The sequence below is a fragment of the Haliotis cracherodii genome, unplaced genomic scaffold (assembly GCF_022045235.1).
Source record: "Haliotis cracherodii isolate W230 unplaced genomic scaffold, xgHalCrac1.p SCAF_10, whole genome shotgun sequence".
NCBI classification, from domain to species: domain Eukaryota; kingdom Metazoa; phylum Mollusca; class Gastropoda; order Lepetellida; family Haliotidae; genus Haliotis; species Haliotis cracherodii.
In genome coordinates this window covers 38,560,929-38,574,018 of record NW_027266265.1, presented here as the reverse complement: position 1 = coordinate 38,574,018, position 13,090 = coordinate 38,560,929, and the positions used below count along the sequence as shown (strand labels likewise).

At 42.3% G+C, this 13,090-nt stretch overlaps 1 protein-coding gene across 1 annotated transcript in view; it reads left to right on the top strand.

The window, feature by feature from the left end:
* The window catches only part of LOC139454364 (sodium-coupled monocarboxylate transporter 1-like), a 48,635-nt gene that overhangs the window by 11,129 nt on the left and 24,416 nt on the right, over window positions 1-13,090 (top strand). The window lies entirely within an intron of this gene.

The window sequence follows — 13,090 nt, the reverse complement described above, 5'->3', positions numbered from 1 at the left end:
AATTTTGGGTTAACCGGTTTCCACAATAAAATCTTTGCAGGAAATATTCTCTTTCTTTTATGAAGTACGGTGACTAAAACGGGTGATCAAATCTCCACTACAAGGAGTAGAACGAATAAGTCCACTTCAGCTAAACCTAATTATAAACGTCCAGGGCCCTGTTCCACAAAGCGATCGTAGCGCTAAGATGATCGTAACTCCCATACTTTAACATAGACTTACGACAGTCGTCGCGCTACGATCTCTTTGTTGAACGGGGCCCAGAGGCTTAATGTATGTCAAACTAAAGCAGTGAGTGATACGTCGTTGGAACTTTGGTTTCAGAGAGGATGAGGTGAGGTGACGTTACGTTCAAGATTATTGCACCGGTATAGAAACGTCAATGAACGAGTGTGTATGTGTGGCTGCTTGTACTAGTCCGGACTAATGCCGGTTTCATAGTACTATCCCACTGGATAGCCTACTCAGACACATTATACTGACTCCGAGCCTTGTTTTGTCCCCATAATGCCTAGCGTGAGGTACGGTAACAACATGTACCATCTTTTAACGTCTTTTGGTATGACGCGTCCGGAGATCGAACCACCGACCGTCCGCTCTCCGGGCAGACGCAAAATCCACTATCCACTAAGTCGGTCTGTGGTTCATTAAGCTAATGGCTGTATATATCAATACCTGTGTTAATATCTATGTTAAGTACACGTAAAAAGGGGCGGTCGGGTAGCCCAGAGGTTAAAGCTTTCGCTCGTCACGCCGAAGACCCGGGTTCGATTCCCGACATGGGTACAATGTGTGAAGCCTATTTCTGGTGTCCCCCGCCTTGATATTGCTGGAATATTGCTAAGAGCGGCGTAAAACCATACTCACTCACTCACACGTAGAAAGCCGCTGTTACTGACAGGAGCTACGTGGTTACAAGTGAATGATGAGGCACCTATTCTCATCCTTGTCTTCGCTTCTGGGGTAATGACATACGCCACAACACCTGGAATGTAGCACTCTATATGTTATTTATTTTCTTAGTACCGCGGTACGACGGCCTTACTCCATTCGCTTCACCATTAAGCCATGTATTAGTGTCGTGATATTATTAGATCACGATGAGATAACCATCACGATATCTACCTGACCTCATGGTACCCCTGACAATATAAGATAAAGTTCATTTACCATCATAATGTAAACTAGGATTCACTGTCTTGATCTCACTATCAAGGCAGCCATCTTAATATAAGATATATATCACGGTAGCCATCACACAATGAAATATATATCACGGTAGTCATCACAATATAAGATATATATCACGGTAGCCATCACACAATGAAATATATATCACGGTAGTCATCACAATATCAGATATATATCACGGTAGCCGTCACACGATGAAATATATATCACGGTAACCATCACACAATAAAATATATATCACGGTAGTCATCACAGTATAAGACATATATCACGGTAGCCATTAAGCAAAAATATATATCACAGTAGTCATGGTAGTCATCACAGTATAAGACATATATCACGGTAGCCATAACACAATGAAATATATATCACGGTAGTCTTCACAGTATAAGACAGATATCACGGTAGCCATCAAACAAAAAATATTGTCACGGTAGTCATCACAATATAAGATATATATCACGGTAGCCATCACGATATGAAATATATATCACGGTAGCCATCACAATATAAGATATATATCACGGTAGCCATCACGATATGAGATATATATCACGGTAGCCATCACACACTAAGATATATATCACGGTAGTCATCACAGAATAAGATATATATCACGGTAGCCATCGCGATATCAGATATATATCACGGTAGCCATCACACTATAAGATATACCACGGTAGTCAGATATTTAGATATACGTATATGTACTACATACGTTATAAACAATCCAGCTACATCCATTTTCCATGTACATACAGACTACAGATAGAGTGGGGTCTCTTGATCAGTGCCTATGACCTCGATGCACCCGACCACTTTCGACTTTCAATGTTCATTTCAAAACGTTCAGCGTGGCTGAATGAAGCAGTTTACACTATTCGTACCCATATCTCGACTTGTGGGGTTGGATATTGTGGGTGTGCCGTATCAGTGTCCCATTCGAAACATATTTTGTGGCAAGTGTTTGTTTATGGGTGAACGTGCACTACAAAACTTTCAGATGGCTCTAACTAAACAGTATCGATACAAATCATCTCCCTAGGTCAGACACCCTGGAACATCCGCGCGTTTCACAAAACCGGTATCTAGCGAGTATGAGTATACTTTACTCTTTATGTACGGCGGTAGCCATCATACGATATACAAACACGGCTGCCATCACGATATAAGATCTACATCACGTTAACCACCAAAATACTAGTATACGAAATATACGGTAGCCATTACGATATAAGACATATAATACTGTAGCAATCACGTTTAGCAATATTATATCTATATAATGGTGAAAAAAACAAGTTTGTCTAATTCCAACCCATTTAGAGAATCGAACCCAGGTCGTCGATGAGACGAGCAAAAGCTTCAACCACTAGGCTAGCCTCGTGCCCTCGTTGAGAGTACGCCTGCGTATATGTCAATATGTTTCTGTTCCATGGTAATTGTTACATACCCCCTGACCTGCCCGAGCATCTGGGGGACCTCAGGTGTTAAGTACACAAACACATATAATCCCCGGTTAAACTGTGGTTTCAAAAGGCAAACCTTTGTTAAAAAAACATCACCCAGCTTAAAAAGAGAGAAAGAAAAATGTCGACTGTTGTCAAGAGCCTGCTTGCTGCCCTCAGCACGTAACTAGAGCAGAGAAGGAACTTGATAAATACCCAACAACTAGCAGTACGTACCCGCGCGGATGAGTTGTGTCAACTTGTCGCGGATTTGAGCACTAGGATCTGAGTTATAATTGTACAGTGGCGATAAATCAGGAGTCTCAAATTACAATAACACGGTGTTGATAAAACAGCCGATTTATCGACCGCCTAATTACGAGCAGGTGGAGGATATCACAATCCAGCTTCGATTAAGTGCATAGCATTCTTATTAAGATAGATCGCTCCAAAGTTCGTCGGGTTCAGACACACGCTTAAACATGTGCCAGTGATGCAGACACATACATAAACGTGTGACTGTGTTGCAGACACATGTATACACGTGTGACAGTGTTGCTGATATACATAAACATAATGCAATGCTACAGATACATAAATGTCTGACAGTGTACATAAACGCATGACAGTGTTACAAATACATACACAGAATAATGACAATATTGCAAACGCATACTTATTGTCTGACAGTGTTGCAGACACATGCATACAGGTATGACACTGTTACAAGTACATACATTAATTTGGTTGGTTGGTTTGTTGTTTTACGCCGCACTCAGCAATATTCCAGCTATATGACGGCGGTCTGTAAATAATCGAGTCTGAACCAGACAAACCAGTGATTAATATCATGAGCATCGATCCACGCAATTGGGATCGATGACATGCATCAACCAAGTCAGCGAGCCTGACCACCCGATCCCGTTAGTTGCCTCTTACGACAAGCGTAGTCGCCTTTTACGGCAAGCATGGGTTGCTGAAGACCTATTCTACCCCGGAATCTTCACGGGTCACAACTGACACATGCATAAAGGTCTGACAGCATTGCAAATACTTAATATCTGGCAGTGTTGCAGACAAACACGTGAAGGTATAACACCTTTACAAACACATACATTAAACTGACACATGCATAAACGTATGGCAGTGCTGCAAACACATACATTAATATCTGACGGTGTTGCAGACACACACATAAACGTATGACGCTTACAAATACATACATTAAACTGACACATGCATAAACGTATGGCAGTGATGCAAACACATACATTAATATCTGACGGTGTTGCAGACACACACATAAACGTATGACGCTTACAAATACATACATTAAACTGACACATGCATAAACGTATGGCAGTGATGCAAACACATACATTAATATCTGACAGTGTTGCAGATACACACATAAAGGTATAACACCGTTACAAATACATACATTAAACTGACACATGCATAAACGTATGGCAGTGATGCAAACACATACATTGATATCTGACAGTGTTGCAGACACACACATAAACGTATGACACTTACAAATACATACATTAAACTGACACATGCATAAACGTATGGCAGTGATGCAAACACATACATTAATATCTGACGGTGTTGCAGACACACACATAAACGTATGACACTTACAAATACATACATTAAACTGACACATGCTTAAACGTATGACAGTGCTGCAAACACATACATTAATATCTGACAGTGTTGCAGACACACACATAAAGGTATAACACCGTTACAAATACATACATTAAACTGACACATGCTTAAACGTATGACAGTGATGCAAACACATACATTTATATCTGACAATGTTGCAGACACACACATAAAGGTATAACACTGTTACAAATACATACTTTAGCCTGTTACATGCATAAATGTGACAGTGTTGCAGATACGTAATACTGTACAGAAACTCATGACAGTTTAGCAGAACCAGCATAAACGTGTGTCGGTGTTGTAGACATACATAAACGCTGACAGTGTTGCACCCACATACATATACGCGGGATATAAGGGCTTATCAGCTTTCCTGGTATATTAGCATAAATATCCGATAATAATGACGACAAATGATGAACGTGTGCCCCTGATGCGAAATATAGTTCTTGGAATGCTGCAGACACACATTAGTGTGTGATTGTGTTGCTATAAGCACACATGCATGTGTAACACTGTTACTGGTATAAAGACGCATGTGACGATAGGACAGTTTACAGTGCAAGGAGAATGGAGACCCAAATACACATGTGAAGTGAGGTGAAATGGGATTTAACGTTTAACGCGTCCAAGATTATTGCACTTATATAGCGACGTGCATGCACGTGTGTGTGTGTGGCTGCTTGTACTAGTCCGGACTGATGCCGATTTATAGTGCTAGCTCACTGAGATACCATGCCGCAGTTTAACATGAATACCCCACTCAGACACAGTATACTGACGCCGAGCCGACCAGTCCTTGTTTTAGCCCCTTAATGCCGAGCGCCAGACAGGGTAACAACAACGTCTTTTGGTATGACGCGGTCGGGGATCGAACCCCGGACCTTCCACTCTCTGGGCGGACACTCTACCACTAGACCACGGAGGCGGTCTCACATACACATGTTACTGTATGGTCAGGCAATGTGCGCTGCAGTGCTAGAATACGGACATGTATATACAAGGTGGCAACGTTTGTGATGTACACTGAATAACGTGAACATTCACAAAACACTGAAACAGTGACACATACATGTTTGGGCTGTGTAAATAGAGTGAGTGAGTGAGCTGGGTTTAACGCCGCTTTTAACATTATTCCAGTTATATCACGGCGTGTCAGCTTAATGTGGGAGGAAAGCCCGAAGTGATGCATGTCTCAGACGTTTACCACTTCGGTGAAACCCACGAGCATAGGTATGGTGCTGACAAACCTAGAAACATAATTTGGGTGAACCGGGATTCGAACCCACAATCATAGGTTTCTGGCGTGACCAAGGGACGCAACTCTGCACAGCGAATCGCGGCGCCTTCGACGACTGGGCCACCCTTGCCACCTGTATAAATAGAAGCGCTAAAACCTTTTCCATAACCATTAGAAATACCTGCTGAAAGCAGTCCACTGTACGATTCAGACTGTATCATAAGCATGTGTTTATGAATCACTATCAAAAAGTGATGCTACTAGGTATTCACAAAAGCCAGCGAAAATAATTAAGATGCATATTGATGATTCGACTGTTTGTTGCAAATACATTCAAGAAAAAGGTTGAAAGAAGAAAAAAAACATTTATGAAAAAAAGGGAACACTTTACAAGTCAAGATTATTAGTTTTTCGCTCGCTCCCCCCAGACACTTCCACTGACACGCTGGGTGAAGGAAAATAGTATTCATCCTCCACAACACGACCGGAATGTTATTAACGATACATTTACATAGATTAACATATTACCATTGGCGGGGCTGACGACAGACAATGCCATGTCTGTGGTAGGGGATCAAAGACACACCAACAGGTAGACAACGCTAGATACACATTCTTATGGATAATTTATAGGCTGACAAGAACATTTTATGAATTTCGGTGGGTGGGGAATAATTTGCTGGAGTGTAAGCTAAATATATTCATATCTAATGTGTTCTAGTTTCTTTTAAAATAACGTTTCTATGGGGTAAGTTACCCATGGTTTAAACGTTTAACATACTCCATCTGTGGGTTAATGAGTTGTGAAATAAATGTAAACACATTACACATTCTTCTATTAATATGATTTTAATATTTTTCTGTGTCGTGAATATAATCACCAGAATGAGGAGAATTCACATGACGCGTCAAAATTTAAGCGGGAACTACTTCATCAACCGGGACATAACTAGTTAACAATTCGCAAATATACAACTGAAACAACTTAGGTGTTCCCGTGATTTTTAGGTCAACATTTGACTTGCCTTTGCATGTGTTTGTGACCGGTTCCACTGTAAGCGTAGGATACGCTCATCTTTTCGCGAACACCTGGTGTCATTATGTGGTAGTGATTCATAAACACCTGTTCAAGATAGTCTGAATCGTACAATCGACTCTTTTTCTTATGAACAGGGAAAGGATTTTTGTCGCATTTATTCCTGGGATTTGTTTGAGAAAATACTGGTAAAATAATTGTCTCAGGTTGCGAAAACAATAACTGTTGTGCACCCTTGTCTCAGACAGAACTGATGCATGGGCTGGCACAACAGCGAAAAATATTGCAAGCAAAAAGAAATAATATCATTAATATTTATTTATTATTATTTTATTGAAAAGGCCGACCAATATTTATCAAACCTGCTTTTGTAATTACTGGATTATTGGCGTCACACATTCTAAACTATAACGATAAAGTTTGTATATATTCTGCGATAACGTTGTGTAAAACTAAGGTTTATTTGCGGATAAATTGCAAATAATATGCGGTTGTCCTACGGTATATTTTGTCCAAAAAAATATCCATCTTAAAAATTTACGAGGAATTTTACGAAATAGGGTAAAATATGTGCGATTTGTAATGTGATTTAAACATATATTTATCAATGAATTTGGATGTGAAAACAAGTCAAGAAGGCTTATGTTAATACCTCTCCAGAACAAGTTCTATTGATGAAGGCATTCAACCAAATAATACATGATGATGAACTAAATATGTTAACAAAAGCAAGTGGTCATCGACAACAGCTTGGTGTTATGAGTAGAAGAATTAATATACAAGCGGAATTAATAGTCTCACGTTAGCTTAAACCTTTTGGAATGAAATATGTATGAATGTATTTAAGATACGGGGGGCGTTCAAAAAGTTTTGCAACTTGGGCATTTGTGTTTGCACAAACAATGTAGATTTGTGGCAGGCGTGACACTAGTCATAACATCAAGTTGTCATAACAAGTTCCAGACACAACAATAAGTTAGATGTGATTGTTTCATTCACTAAAGGGTGGTCACAATCATGGATTCTCTCAAACATGAACACCGCGATGTAATAAAGATCCTTACCAAGGAGGGATGCAACGCAAAAGAAATCCGTGACCGCATGTGTAAGGTGGTGGGTAAGGATGCTCCTGACTATTCCACAGTTTGCCGCTGGTCTCTACAGTTTAAAAGGGGTAGGGAGTCCATAGACGATGACCCAGGGTCAGGCAGGCCTTCAGATGCCACTCAACCGGAAACCATTGCTGCTGTAGAAAGAAGAATTTTGTCTAACCGACGAGTGAAAGTATCTGAACTTTCTAGGGAATTCCATATATCAGTTGGAACAATTATTCATGGTATGTCCAAGGTATCTGCAAGATGGGTACCTAGAAAACCCAGAGCTCAAGATCACCATCAGAGAACTGAAAGTTGTCGAGACCTCCTGGATGTCTATACTGCTGATGAAGCCGGATTTCTTTCTCGTCTAGTGACAAGTGATGAAACATGGATCCACCACTGGGACCCAGAAACTACATTGGAATCTGTGGAATGGAAGCACCCCAATTCTCTGCCTCCGAAGAAGTTTCGCACTCAACCATCGGCTGGCAAGGTAATGGCCACCATATTTTGGGATGCAAGATGCATATTACTGATTGATTACATGCCCCCTAAAACTACAATCAATGGTTAGTATTATGCTAATGTAATGAAATAATTGCGAAAATCTATTCGCCAGAAACGCCGTGGGATGTTAACACGTGGTATTCTACTTTTGCATGACAACGCTTCGGTTCACAAGTCGAGAATTGCACAGGCCGCCATATGGGAATGTGGATTCGAACAGTTAAATCAATCAATGCATCGATTTTACTACTAGTGTCTGGTAAAAACGATGCAGCATACTAATTTGTCCTGTGTAGAGACTTAAACGGTGCCTTTTGTTGAGGAACAAACCCGATACTTTACCACATAACCACTGTAACAAGATAAATAGTGATTTAATAATCAGTGGGACTAAGTCCACTTATAACAAAGCAATCACAGGAGTGTTTCGTTAATATTCAACAGGAGTGTTTCGTAAATTTACAACAGGAGACTGCTACTTGAGCACTGTGTAAAGTGCAATTGAGTTATCTAAATGCAGTGGGCAGTGATGACCGTAGATAAGAGTAGTATTCATTATGTCGATTATACAATTCATCAGCCGAAACAAACAGAGCTTTGCAGGTGCGTCGCCGATTTGTTTACCGACATTGTGTTTGCTTCTGGCTATTTGACAGTAAATCATTCGTCGCCATCTGCAACCATTCTGCCTCAGAATGGATTAAAATGGCGGTTTCCCTGTCCTGGCTTTCTGCATATTGTACAAGACTTATTTGATTGCACCGGTGGGAGTGTAACGGTTTCATTACGATTTGTCGTCGGTTGGATACACAGCTCACAGATGTTTCAATGTTGATTTTACACACGTGGTCCCCAAGGGCAGTTTAATGCTGTTCTCCGTACGGCTATTAATGCTTTTATCGGTGACGTTTGTGTCAGTCTGATAAAAAATCAATACTACGATGTAGATTATTTAGTGTCCCTCGGTCAGGTGCTACTTGGGAAAATGATGAATTAACCATGATTTGTAAATGGGATGTTTGAGGCTTTGTATTGAGTTCCCGTGATGCAACGGGGATGTAATGGTATTTGGGACGTTAAGTATATGAGGGAGTATTGTTTGACGCCGTTTTTAAGAACTATTCCGTCATATGACGACGGGGACACGATGAATGGGTTTCACATATTATGCACATGGAATCGAACTAGGTTTTACGGCATGATGGGCCAACACTTTCACCACTAGGCTACCTCACCGTGAAACCCATGTAGAGAACGTTCAAGGGATCCATGTACAGACGCCGACCAGAACGTGATGTTGGAAAGTGTGGGGATGGTGGTCGACGTGTGGGGGTGAGGATGTATGTGTGGGGGTGAGGATGTATGTGTGGGGGTGAGGGTGTAAGTGTAAGGTGAGGGTGTAAAGATGGGGTGAGGGTGTAAGTGTAGGGTGAGGATGTATGTGTGGGGTGAGGATGTAAGTGTAGGGTGAGGGTGTAAGTGTGGGGTGAGGGTGTAAGTGTGGGGTGAGGATGTATGTGTGGGGTGAGGGTGTAAGTGTAAGGTGAGGGTGTAAGTGTGGGGTGAGGATGTATGTGTGGGGTGAGGATGTATGTGTGGGGTGGGGGTGTAAGTGTGGGGTGAGGATGTATGTGTGGGGTGAGGATGTATGTGTGGGGTGAGGGTGTAAGTGTGGGGTGAGGATGTATGTGTGGGGTGAGGGTGTAAGTGTAAGGTGAGGGTGTAAGTGTGGGGTGAGGATGTATGTGTTGGGTGAGGATGTATGTGTGGGGTGAGGGTGTAAGTGTGGGGTGAGGATGTATGTGTGGGGTGAGGATGTATGTGTGGGGTGAGGGTGTAAGTGTGGGGTGAGGATGTATGTGTGGGGTGAGGATGTATGTGTGGGGTGAGGATGTATGTGTGGGGTGAGGGTGTAAGTGTGGGGTGAGGATGTATGTGTGGGGTGAGGGTGTAAGTGTAGGGTCGGGATCGTATGTGGGGTGTGAGGGTGTAAGTGTGGGGTGAGGGTGTAAGTGTAGGGACGGGGTTGTATGTGTGGGGTGAGGGTGTAAGTGTGGGGTGAGGGTGTAAAGATGGGGTGAGGGTGTAAGTGTAGGGTGAGGATGTATGTGTGGGGTGAGGATGTATGTGTGGGGTGAGGGTGTAAGTGTGGGGTGAGGATGTATGTGTGGGGTGAGGATGTATGTGTGGGGTGAGGGTGTAAGTGTAGGGTGAGGATGTATGTGTGGGGTGAGGATGTATGTGTGGGGTGAGGGTGTAAGTGTAGGGTGAGGATGTATGTGTGGGGTGAGGATGTATGTGTGGGGTGAGGGTGTATGTGTGGGGTGAGGGTGTAAGTGTCGGGTTGGGGTCCTATGTGGGGTGTGAGGGTGTAAGTGTGGGGTGAGACTGTATGTGTGGGGTGAGGGTGTAAGTGTAGGGACGGGGTTGTATGTGTGGGGTGAGGGTGTAAGTGTGGGGTGAGGGTGTAAGTGTGGGGTGAGGCTGTATGTGTGGGGTGAGGATGTAAGTGTAGGGTCGGGGTCGTATGTGGGGTGTGAGGGTGTAAGTGTGGGGTGAGGCTGTATGTGTGGGGTGAGGATGTAAGTGTAGGGTCGGGGTCGTATGTGGGGTGTGAGGGTGTAAGTGTGGGGTGAGGGTGTAAGTGTGGGGTGAGGCTGTATGTGTGGGGTGAGGGTGTAAGTGTAGGGTCGGGGTCGTATGTGGGGTGTGAGGGTGTAAGTGTTGGGTGAGGGTGGAAGTGTGGGGTGAGGCTGTATGTGTGGGGTGAGGGTGTAAGTGTAGGGACGGGGTTGTATGTGGGGGGTGAAGGTGTAAGTGTGGGGCGAGGCTGTAAATGTCATCTTCCCGAGGCAAGAGAGTTAACTGACTTTAAAAGTCCAGTTTCCACCCTTGCCGAACAAGGCTGGAATTCCTGGGCTCGATCGTAGCGCCACCAGTGACTATTACGAGTGATGTCCTTTCTATGCCTCTCCTATTGACCAATCAGATTCCACTCTCGTATCACTTGCATTTGCTTCAAACAAAACGGTGGCGCCCAGTCAAGACGATCTGATCGATAATCAAGATCTACATCGCGAAGTGCATCAAATCACGTGAGCACCTTGATTAAAAACAGGAAAAGATAAAGATTTTTTTTGTTGACAACGAGTTAGCGGTACACATGCTTTGCAAATCCTGCAGTCGACCGAACTATGCATGACACTTTACGAACCGGATTTCGATTTCGGTGCGCGATTTTGATTGGACTATGCATAGACTCGTTAGTCCAGCCAATATGTAACTCCATAATACCAGCCTAGTTCGGCAAGGGTGGAAACTGGACTTTTATAGTCAGTTAACTCCCTTGCCTCGGGAAGATGGTAAATGTGGGGTGAGGCTGTAAGTGTGCGGTGATATGTGGGGGGGGGGGGTGAGGTAAGTGTAGGGGTGAGGGTATAAGTGTGGGGTGAGGGTGTTTGTGTGGGATGAGTGTGTAAGTGTGGGAGTGGGGGTGTAAGTTTGGGGTGAGGGCGTATGTGTGGGGGTGAGGGTGAGGGTGAGGATGTAAGTGTGGGACTGAGGGTAGAATTATGGGGTGGAATTGTATATGTGGGATGGACTGATTGTAGTAGTGATTCGTTGGGGAAATTTGAATCTAACGATAAAAAAGGGTTCTCCAAGAAGATAATGAAACTATATTAAAAATATAAAATAGCAAATACGGGACGGGGAAGCAGAATATAGGCCAAACAGTCTATACAGAATGTGTATCACACTTCAAACTAACTCTCTCAAATTACGCCATTCCAATTGAAGAGCTTACAGCCAAAAGGGGCCAAAATGCGCTTTTGCCCTTTTTGCATATTATTGCATTAATAACATCTATGCGTTCTTGTCTGCTTGTAGAACAAATATTGGATGTTTTCATTGAACTGTGTTTGAAATATAGCTTCTTAAAAATCAAAGGGCCAAAGGCAAGATCCAAAAGAGCCAAAGTCACTTTTTTGGGCCTTTAAGCTATCATTTCCGCCTCTGTTCAAGAGATTTTGAAAATTTAGAAACAAAATTATTATGTGTCAACCATCTCAAAAAAGTTGGCATCAGTTTAAAACATTTAAAAGAGCTTCAGTAGTATGTGTTTATACTTTTAGTAGTAGTTTATCAATCTCTCATGTTAAATCCCTTGCAAATGCCCGAGGGTATACAGAGCCAACATACAGACATTGGCCCTATCCGCCCTTACACAAATTAAAAACGTAAGTTTATTTCCTTATTGTGAATGTTTTTTTAACATTTAGTTTTGCTGTCAGAATGTGTTACAGTTTAGGAATTTGATGGTGAATAAAAAAAATCATAAGCAGGCATAAGATTATGGTTTTTATTACTTTTCTCAAAATGGTCTCTACATGACATTGGCCCTTATGGCTCTAAGCTCTTCAATTGCAAAACGAAATGATGACAGTCTGCAGAATGCAAAACTAAATGTCTTTCAACTGCCTCAGATCAACGTGCGCCTTTTGTCTGGCTTCCAAGAAAATGTCTGCTGTAAATGTTATGCCTCTCGACCGTTATAATTAGGTTTAGCTGAAAGGGACAAATTATTTCTCTTCCTTGTGGTGGAGATTTCATAACCCGTTTAAATGACCGTACTTCATTAAAGAAAGAGGATGCAAAGATTGTATTGTGTAGGCCGGTTAACCCCAACTTCAACAAACGTAATATAGCGCCTTTCAAAGCGACGCATGTCATTCATTTGAACATTTACCAAATAATAGAATGCACTGTCTGCCCACAGTAATTGTGTTTATGTAAATGCACAAATGCACAGCCACATTGCACAAAAGTATACAGTTAAACAGTTTAACGCCGAACTCAGAAATATTCCAGCTTTTTTATGGTGGACTGTAAA